Genomic DNA, 10,148 nt, shown 5'->3' on the forward strand with positions numbered 1-10,148 from the left:
CACACATCACACAGCGAGGCTGTACCGGGCCACACACTGGACACATTTAATCTGAGCCCTGGCTCTCCTATTGGGACAGAGAGCTCAGACGGACAACACACAGCCCAGCAGACTTACATCACCTCTGGCAGCTCGAGTGCTCCTTCTCTTCATGGCTTTTCTCCTTTTCTTACCTTCCACTGTGGACAATCTCCTTACACCACAATAGCATGGAGGATCCCTTTAGACCACAATGCCGTGCTGCTGCAGCATGGACAATCCCGTACGGCTACAAAGCACAACATTCTCTGCTGCTCAGCTTCAATTAGCTGTGCTCTGATACATCTCAATACAGCTCCAATACGGCTTCAGCATAATTTAAATATGGCTCAAAACATCTCAATTCAACCTCAGTGCTTCTCAATGCAGCTTCAATACTCCGTCCCTACATCTTAATACGGCTCAGTACATCTCAATGCAGCGGCAGCACATCTAAATGCGTCCTCAGAGCTGCTCTATGAGCCCATTCAGCAGCTCAGATTCTCTACCTGAAGCCCTCGCCGGGCTGGCCTCCGTTTGTTGCTGCTGTGGAAGAATGAGTGACAGAATGGAGAGAATTCCAGTCGGGATGCTCAGTCAAGAGTTCAGCTTGACTCATAACGACGGGAGCTTAACGCTGACTTAACAAACTGAATGGGTGTCAGCACCGCTAACTGAAGTATGTTGGCCGGCTCTGGACCTCCTAAGAATGGCTAACGCCGCCTTGGATCAACATTTACCCCAAATAATGTGTGCCAGTGTTTACTGTCCTCTCCTGAGCTCTGAATGGAAGAATAAACACTTTGACTAAGCTTGTAACTATCAGGTGGGACTCATTTAAAGGAAGAGTGGCTTGCTTTTAACCATTTGATATATTACGCCATGCCTGTATTCCACATGGGTCAATACTCTAAACTAAATGACCTCCCACAGTTTAAAGAAGATTTCCAATGTTATTATCTGAAAAACTAATATTAAATATCCAAAGGAGTTGTATAGGCAATGGCCACTGCTGTAATGTTTGATTGAATGAATGTCAACACACCTGCACCCCCGTCTAGACAGCAAGATGCGTCACTTTCTTTCACTCTCAAGTCTCCGGGAACAGATAAGCTCTCACTTCAGTCAGCTGTTATCTGCACACCCTGCTGGACACTGGCTGCTAACTCCTCGGCTGACATGACATTGTCCTCAGCTCTCGGAGCCCTTTGCAGTGAGGAGTCACCGAGTCACGGTACATAACAAGTAGTAACAAATGTGGGCAATCAGATTTTAAGAAACGTCAATCCCTGCAAACACAAACAAATATTAGGCTGCTGGGTCCAGCACTATGCGAGATAAGCAGTGGACTCACTCTTATACATGCGCACACACACACACACACACACACACACACACACACACACACACACACATGGCCGAATACATGATCTCCTGGTGGAGATAATAAGGGAAATCTATTTAGTTGAGCCCTTTGTGTTGTTTTATAGTGTGTTTGCATCCTAACAGTTAACAGCTTTACAGAGGAGATGAAGACAGGAGTCTTGACACATTGTTGCCAACGATGACAGGAATAAACATCCAGAGATGTATTTTAGGAACGATGTAAAAATGGACTTTTCACATTATTAGTTCAGTCTCACATTCAGTCTCTGCGTGATCCAGGTGATTGTTATCTGTTCAGCAACGTGAACCGTGACCCGCTAAGCAGCAGGATATCCATCCACATTTGCCAAATTGTGAACAAACGAGGTAGATCAATATTCAGCCAGCGCCTTGGAAAATTGCTCCTCATCACTTTAAACAGACTTCATTTTCATCTCAACCTCCTCATATTGCATGTGCAAAATTCTGTAAAGAAAAAATAGGATGCACAATGGTGCAATGACCTATTATGGCCCCTTTATTCAATATCTGTTTTATCACAGGCACTTCAGAACACCTTTACATGCCTTTACATTTACTTTACTTCACATTACGAGCATCCTGCTTTTAGACACGCAACCTAAAGTTGTCATCGATGCAATAAGGTCCAATACAATTGTCACGTTCCCACTGGTAAAAACCTCCACACAGTCCATTCACAGCTATTTGGACCAATGTTTTTGGTATTTTTTCTCTATTTGTGATTGGGTTTTCAAATTTAAATCAGGTGCATAATTATATTATATATATTATATATATATATTAATTATATAATTATTGTATATAACAGATATTGTGAGCAAATCTGATCAATTTAAATGACACTAGATAAAGCAGTCAAGTAGCTTTCCATCAAAGTCTGGTTCTTGTCAGTACAAAATCAGACAACATCTATTTGTGTGAAATAGACTGATAATAGTGTTTTATTGCATCCCTATTACGCATGATAGGACATCATTTATTGTCCCCAAAAGAAAATGTTGCTGCACCCAGCTGCAATCCACTTCAATCAATACATAGCCAACAGACAGACCTGCAAATGATAAACGACTGAGTCAGTGCAAACATTAAATAAGTCAGTCAATGGCGTCTAATGTGTGATGAAGAGGCTTATGAAACTTGTATTTGTTATATGTTAAAATTTAAGAGGCAATGAATCAACCCTTTCTTGATCAGGTATTTCTTTCAAGATAAAGTTCAAATAAAAGTCTCATGACATGTGTGTAAAAATGCCCTGCTGTGAAAAACAGAGAGTTCCAAAAGCAGGTAGATGAATGGGTTACTAATGCATGAACAACCACTAACACACAGGAAACAGAGACTTATTCACTTTGTCACATTAATTCTCACCCAGATAGACATCCAGATCTGCATCCCATCACACACGCACACACACACACACACACAAACCCCTATACATCTTGGTGAGGACTCTATAATGCATTCCCTAGCCCCTTACATTGACCGTAACTTTCACAACTACATGCCAGACCCCAACCCTAACCCACACCTAAACCTAATTCCAATCTGAACCTTAAAACCAAGTATTTACCCTCAAACAGGCCATTAAAGAAGTGAGGACCATCCAAAATGTCCTCACTTTCCAAAAATGTCCTCATTCTTTGGTAAAATGTTTGGTCCTCACTATGTAGCAAGTACAAGACACACACACAAACACACACACACACACACACAGTCAGATGTGTGACAATTACACTTAAGGCGTCATTACTGTGATGGGGACTTCATTAACAAAATGGAGGGGATTTATTGAGGAGGAGAGGAGGTGCAATAAAGATTATAAACCACCAAATCCTTGGCAGTTTTTGGGACTACCTGTTACAGGAGGAGACAACATGAACAGCATGTTACTGGTGCGTTCAGCAGGGATGGGTTGAAAAACGGGCTATCATCAGCGTATTAATAGTTGACTTGTGTTAATGTCAATTATTTTCACTGATCAACTTGATATAATGAAATATACTTTCCTCATGAATCTCCAGGCAGGACAGCATTTAGCTTTATATGAAGATTTTTAATGCATTAAAAAAGCCATAGTTGCCCATTTTGTATCCGTTCCATTAAAATGACTTAATCTTAAATTTGACCAAAAAAAACATTTCATCCTATTGAAAGGAGTGCAAATGTAAAATGTTGCAAAATATAGACGTTAACTCATTAACGTTAACATGAACCCTTTCTGCTGTAAGGAAACTCTACGTTGATATGCAAGTGTGCTAAAGTGGTGTTAGGGTCAGAGGTTGAGTGCAGTTAGAAGGTTTAACTTCAGCAACATAATCCCAGATTCACTTCCCATTTCATAATACGTTTTGTATGTTTTATTATCAATTATTTATTTACCCAAATATTAACAAAGCACTGAATAATAACTGAGGGCTGTGGACATCCAGAAAGCTGAAGAAATAGAATGATAGTCATCCTGCTTGAATTTATTTTAAAACCTTTATTGCCATTGCCACACATTACGGCAATGTGTAATTTTAATGAATTGAGTATTATCAATAATTTTGTATTAATACAACCATGTGCAGATCCACACCATCACTGATTGTTTAACACGTATTTAGTGTGTATCAAAGTCTGGAACAGCATCTTCTTTGTTAAAAACACACGTTCCCTCATTACCATGAACACACACTTGTTTGTCTCCGTCCCACACACACCGCCCTGCTGCCACACATACTCAGCAGAGCACCAATTGTGGATTAATCCGCCGCTGAAAATAGTCCCTCACAAATGCAGCAGTTCCTCCTGTTTGAGTAACATTTGATAAAAACTGTTTTGGGGAAATGAGTGAACTTTTTAAATATACAGTATTAAAGAATGCTGTGAACCAATGGGCCTGACACAGAGTTGTGTTTGGGGACAGAGGTTCCTCTCCACTTGCACAGTGAGTTGGGCTCTGCAAGTGGAATTTGTGGACAAAAATAAATAGAATTTGTGGACTTTTTTTTTTTTGTTGACTATTGTTCTAATTTATTTATTTGCCCTTTGGATTTCTTCAGTGTTTGAACAAGGTACCCTCATTCAACAATTTGTATTATATCTCAACACAATATATATATATATACTCTGTTTTCTTTTCTACAAATGTCCAGCAACACGAGGGATTAGTGGATTGGTTTAAAATAAGTTAAATTTAGTCCATTTGTCGCTCCTTATATCAAGTCAACTGTCCCAGTTTACGTTTGCGTAAATTGCAAACACATTGATTACATGGGTTATTATGATTGAATTGTTGCACTACGTTTTGAAAGTATAGCTATGAATAAAGATAATAAACTTGGCCTCCATAACAGATTCCAAATGAAATAGATAGATAGATAGATAGATAGATAGATAGATAGATAGATAGATAGATAGATAGATAGATAGATAGATAGATAGATAGATAGATAGATAGATAGATAGATAGATAGATCGATCAGAGCAGGACATATTACATTTAAGAAAATTAAATAGTAAAGAAAATTAAAAGATGTACACTGTATATAAAGTAGATACAGTGTATATAAGTGTGTATAACGTATATAAAGTGAAAGCGGTGCGAGAGTTATTGATGTTGTTCAATTTGAGGAGGATCTGGCAAGAGGTCTTATGAGTCTTATTCAATTCAGTTTATTTTGTAAAGCCCAGAATCACAAATTACTAATTATCCTCAGAGGGCTTTACAATCTGTACACATACGACATCCCTGACCTTTGACCTCACATCGGATCAGGAAAAACTCCCAAGAAATAGAAAAAACCCTTTCAGGGGAAAAAAGTGAAGAACCCTTCAGGAGAGCAACAGAGGAGGATCCCTCTATGAGGATGGACAGAAGCAATAGATGTCATGTGTACAGAATAATTGCAATAACTGACCACTGCAAATTATTGCAGTGGTCAGGAATGTTCTCCTGTATCAAGAATGTTCTCCCATATCATAAACGTTCTCCTGTATCGGGAATTTTCTCCTTTATCAAGAATGTTCTCCTGTATCAGGAATGTTCTCCTGTATCAAGAATGTTCTCCTGTATCAAGAATGTTCTCCCATATCATAAACGTTCTCCTGTATCAGGAATGTTCTCCTGTATCAATAATGTTCTCCTGTATCAAGAATGTTCTCCCATATCATAAACGTTCTCCTGTATCAGGAATGTTCTCCTGTATCAATAATGTTCTCCTGTATCAAGAATGTTCTCCCATATCATAAACGTTCTCCTGTATCAGGAATTTTCTCCTTTATCAAAAATGTTCTCCTGTATCAGGAATGTTCTCCTGTATCAATAATGTTCTCCTGTATCAAGAATGTTCTCCCATATCATAAATGTTCTCCTGTATCAGGAATGTTTTCCTGTATCATGAATGTTCTCCTGTATCATGAATGTTTTCCTGCATCATGAATGTTCTGCTGTATCAGCAATGTTCTCCTGTATCATGAATGTTTTCCTGTATCAGCAATGTTCTCCCATATCATGAACGTTCTCCTGTATCAGGAATGTTCTCCTGTATCAATAATGTTCTCCTGTATCAAGAATGTTCTCCCATATCATAAACGTTCTCCTGTATCAGGAATTTTCTCCTTTATCAAGAATGTTCTCCTGTATCAGGAATGTTCTCCTGTATCAATAATGTTCTCCTGTATCAGGAATGTTCTCCTGTATCAATAATGTTCTCCTGTATCAAGAATGTTCTCCCATATCATAAACGTTCTCCTGTATCAGGAATGTTCTCCTGTATCAATAATGTTCTCCTGTATCAGGAATGTTCTCCTGTATCAAGAATGTTCTCCTGTATCAAGAATGTTCTCCCATATCATAAACGTTCTCCTGTATCAGGAATGTTCTCCTGTATCAATAATGTTCTCCTGTATCAAGAATGTTCTCCCATATTATAAACGTTCTCCTGTATCAGGAATGTTCTCCTGTATCAATAATGTTCTCCTGTATCAGGAATGTTCTCCTGTATCAAGAATGTTCTCCTGTATCAAGAATGTTCTCCCATATCATAAACGTTCTCCTGTATCAGGAATGTTCTCCTGTATCAATAATGTTCTCCTGTATCAAGAATGTTCTCCCATATCATAAATGTTCTCCTATATCAGGAATGTTCTCCTGTATCAATAATGTTCTCCTGTATCAAGAATGTTCTCCCATATCATAAGTGTTCTCCTGTATCAGGAATGTTCTCCTGTATCAGGAATGTTCTCCTCTATCAATAATGTTCTCCCATATCATGAACGTTCTCCTGTATCAGGAATGTTCTCCTTTATCAAGAATGTTCTCCTGTATCAGGAATGTTCTCCCATATCATAAACGTTCTCCTGTATCAGGAATGTTCTCCTTTATCAAGAATGTTCTCCTGTATCAGGAATGTTCTCCTGTATCGGGAATGTTTTCCTGTATCAGCAATTTTCTCCTGTATCATGAATGTTTTCCTATATCAGCAATGTTCTCCTGTATCAGCAATGTTCTCCTGTATCAGCAATGTTCTCCTGTATCAAGAATGTTTTCCTGTATCATGAATGTTCTCCCATATATACGTTCTCCTGTATCAGGAATGTTCTCTTGTATCAGGAATGTTCTCCTGTTTGCAGCCAATGATGGAGCGGGCCTTCCTCACCGAGTCTGTTGGTGTCTCCATGAAATGCAATTATGAATGAAATAAATGGAGTAATAATTGTAACTTTACCTGAAGAAAACACATGGTTAACAATAAATATATTGTTTAACATGCTTAACAATAAATATATTGTTTGGATTCATAAAGCTAATGCCTGCCATACCATCACAACCACATGAGAAAAAAAAACATTGTCATCAATACTCTTAAACATATATTGACGTCAAATGAGCAGCTTTTTGAGAGTTGAAGTATCAATTACTTTGCTCATTTTGAGTTAAAGCTGAAGAGGAGCTCCAATAAGAGGCTTTACTGATGTGTAGAGAGGGCGGTCCCCTAGAGGTACTCGTACTCACAGGCTCCTTTGGCAGCATAAGAGGCTTTGGCTGCTCGCTGGTTGTATGGAAGCCAAACAATAAACAACTGTAGAGAGCATGGAGAGTCCAATACAACTGTTGTGCCGATTGTGACTAACCTTAACTGGCTAAAATGAGGGAGGGAGGTCCTGTAAGAGGCTTTCACTAAATACAAGACCTCGGGACAATAGACAGCTAGATACAGAGAGGTGATGAAGACGTCCAGCCCACCCTGGATACTTAAAAGACTGACCTTCAACAAAAGGCTGGAGCAAGTATCTCAATAAAGCCTTCACACACAGGACCGGTGTAACCTGATGACCTCAAGTGATTGGTGATAATTACTGAGGCCGTCCCTGCTCTCGCTGCCCCGGGAATCTGAGGAGTCTGTGAGGGACACATTTGAACATAGGTAGCAAGTGGAGAATTAACTGTAGTGGAACATATTAAAAGGTATAAGTCACCCAAACTACAAAGAACACTTTTCTTTTTCACAGAGATAGTGTTCGTTTAATTTGTCTCTGAGATTTCTGTCTCCTTTCAAAGACTAAAGGATGAATGGAATTTGCCCACTCCACCAATGTCTTTTTTGGCAGTGGTGGAACAAAAATGTATAAACTTTGATTCAGAAAAAGTAATAGTGCAATGCTGTAGAAATACAATAATAATGATTACATTGTACTAATAGAAAGAAACGACAGTATCAGCAGCAAAATGTATTTTTAAGTAAATCAAAGTAAATGACAGAATGACGTCAATAGTGTTATATTTTTATATATTGTATTATTGTAATTCATACATTTATTTGAACTTTTATTTGAATGCTGTAGGTTTTGGGTAGGTCTTGCTGGTTTAAAGCCTGGGTCGGTAATGTTGAGAAACTAGCAGGAGTATGCTAGATCTAGCTGTAAGTATCTAACTGTAAAACTCTTTTCCAATAAAAGCAGCTTTTGGCCCCAAAAGTAGCAAATTCTTGTGAGAAAGTCGCCAAGTTGGCCTCCAAAGCCCCAAAATGATCATCATAAACGTAAACGACGAACATAGCTATTGTTAGCACTCACAGCGGCTGAGCTAACAGCCTACAGGTGACAAACAATGAGTGTACGGATCAGGTGACACGTTATTATTGTTCCTGTTTAGCTTAAATGAGCTGATAAATGATAAAGTGCCATCGGATCGGTGCATTCACTTGTGTACTTGCTGATACCTGATCCAGGATTTTAGGCTGTCTCTGATACTGGTATTGAACAACGCTCACTAGAATTTGGCATTCAAATCATTGTTTTACAGAGTGGATCAAATTAGTATCGAGATTTCAGAACTTCAGAAAATTGGTCCCACAGGGCCAAACACTGATAACTAATGGGGAGGACTGGCAAGGCCAGCTGCAGAAATCTTTTGCTCACCTATTAGAAAGCAAGAACGCATGCACATACACACACACACACAGACACACGCACACGCACGCACACGCACACACACACACTCCCAGACAGTGTTTGTCATCATTTAGCTGGTGACTACAGTTGTTTTCCTGCGAGCCCCTAGGGACCAAACTGACACACAAAGAGAACCCAAGAGGCTCCGCCATGTTTCAGCCTGCCAAATACACACACACACATACATACACACACACTGGTAAACAACTCTGTGTAGGTGTGTGTGTGTGTGTGTGTGTGTGTGATTTTGTGTGTGTTTCCCTCAGAGAGTAGAAATGGTTCTTGTCAGACACCCCCTCCCTGGGGTTCCTATAGCAACAGGCATGTCATAACAGTTCCCTCCAGTGGCGTCACCAAGCTAGACACACACACACGATCACCATTATCATTATCTTGTCAATGGTAATGGCTTGACTTTATCTTATTGAAGAGGAAGGAAAAACAAAGTGATAATTCACTTTTGAAATACTCGGTTCTCCTCAACAGAAGACATTTACACATTTTGGAGAATTTCACCTGCTTCTTGGATTCCCCTTTATTGTCTTTAAAATATGTTTTAAAGCTCTATTAAACAAATGTTTGATTATAGCTGTCATTTATGGGAGCATGAACACGCTTATATTTAGACAAATATCATGGGAATGAGCCACACTGGTCAACAGTGCTTAAAATAATGAATGAAAGCTTAAATATTAGATTATTTCGCCTTTAGTGAATGAAGACAGATGCAGATGTGCTCTATATGGTGTGAATTAGGGTTTAATCCCACAAAACAGTATTTCCTGTTTCCCAGGAAATATATTAATGGTAAAATGAGAAAAAAAATAGTTAGGTTGATGTACAAATACTTTACCACGTCATCTGAGACCGTTGGAACAAATATTGACTACAAAACTGTGGAAAGCTAAACTTAAACAAACTATAAGGGGTTTTGTATTTCATTTCAAATGGTTTTGATATAATTTCACTTTGCTGGGTGTAATGTTGCAACCCTGTCTAAAGAAATATACGTTCCCAAACAGCGAAACAGGATTCTCAAAAACGTTGAACGTTGTGAATTGAAACAAAACAAAACAAAATCTCAACAAAACTACTACTTGGTTAGGTTTAATAAAACAAAATGGTTTAGCCTAAAATAAGTACATTTGTTACATTACAGACAATAAGTAAGTTTAAATAAGTAACCGCTGAATTTTGATTTTGCACGGGAAACGAAGGGTTATCTCCTGGGTGTTTGACCCACCCATCAAATGCGATGGCAACCTCTGGTTCTGAAAAGTGAAGCC

This window comes from Cyclopterus lumpus, chromosome 6, assembly GCF_009769545.1.
Source record: "Cyclopterus lumpus isolate fCycLum1 chromosome 6, fCycLum1.pri, whole genome shotgun sequence".
NCBI classification, from domain to species: Eukaryota; Metazoa; Chordata; class Actinopteri; order Perciformes; family Cyclopteridae; genus Cyclopterus; species Cyclopterus lumpus.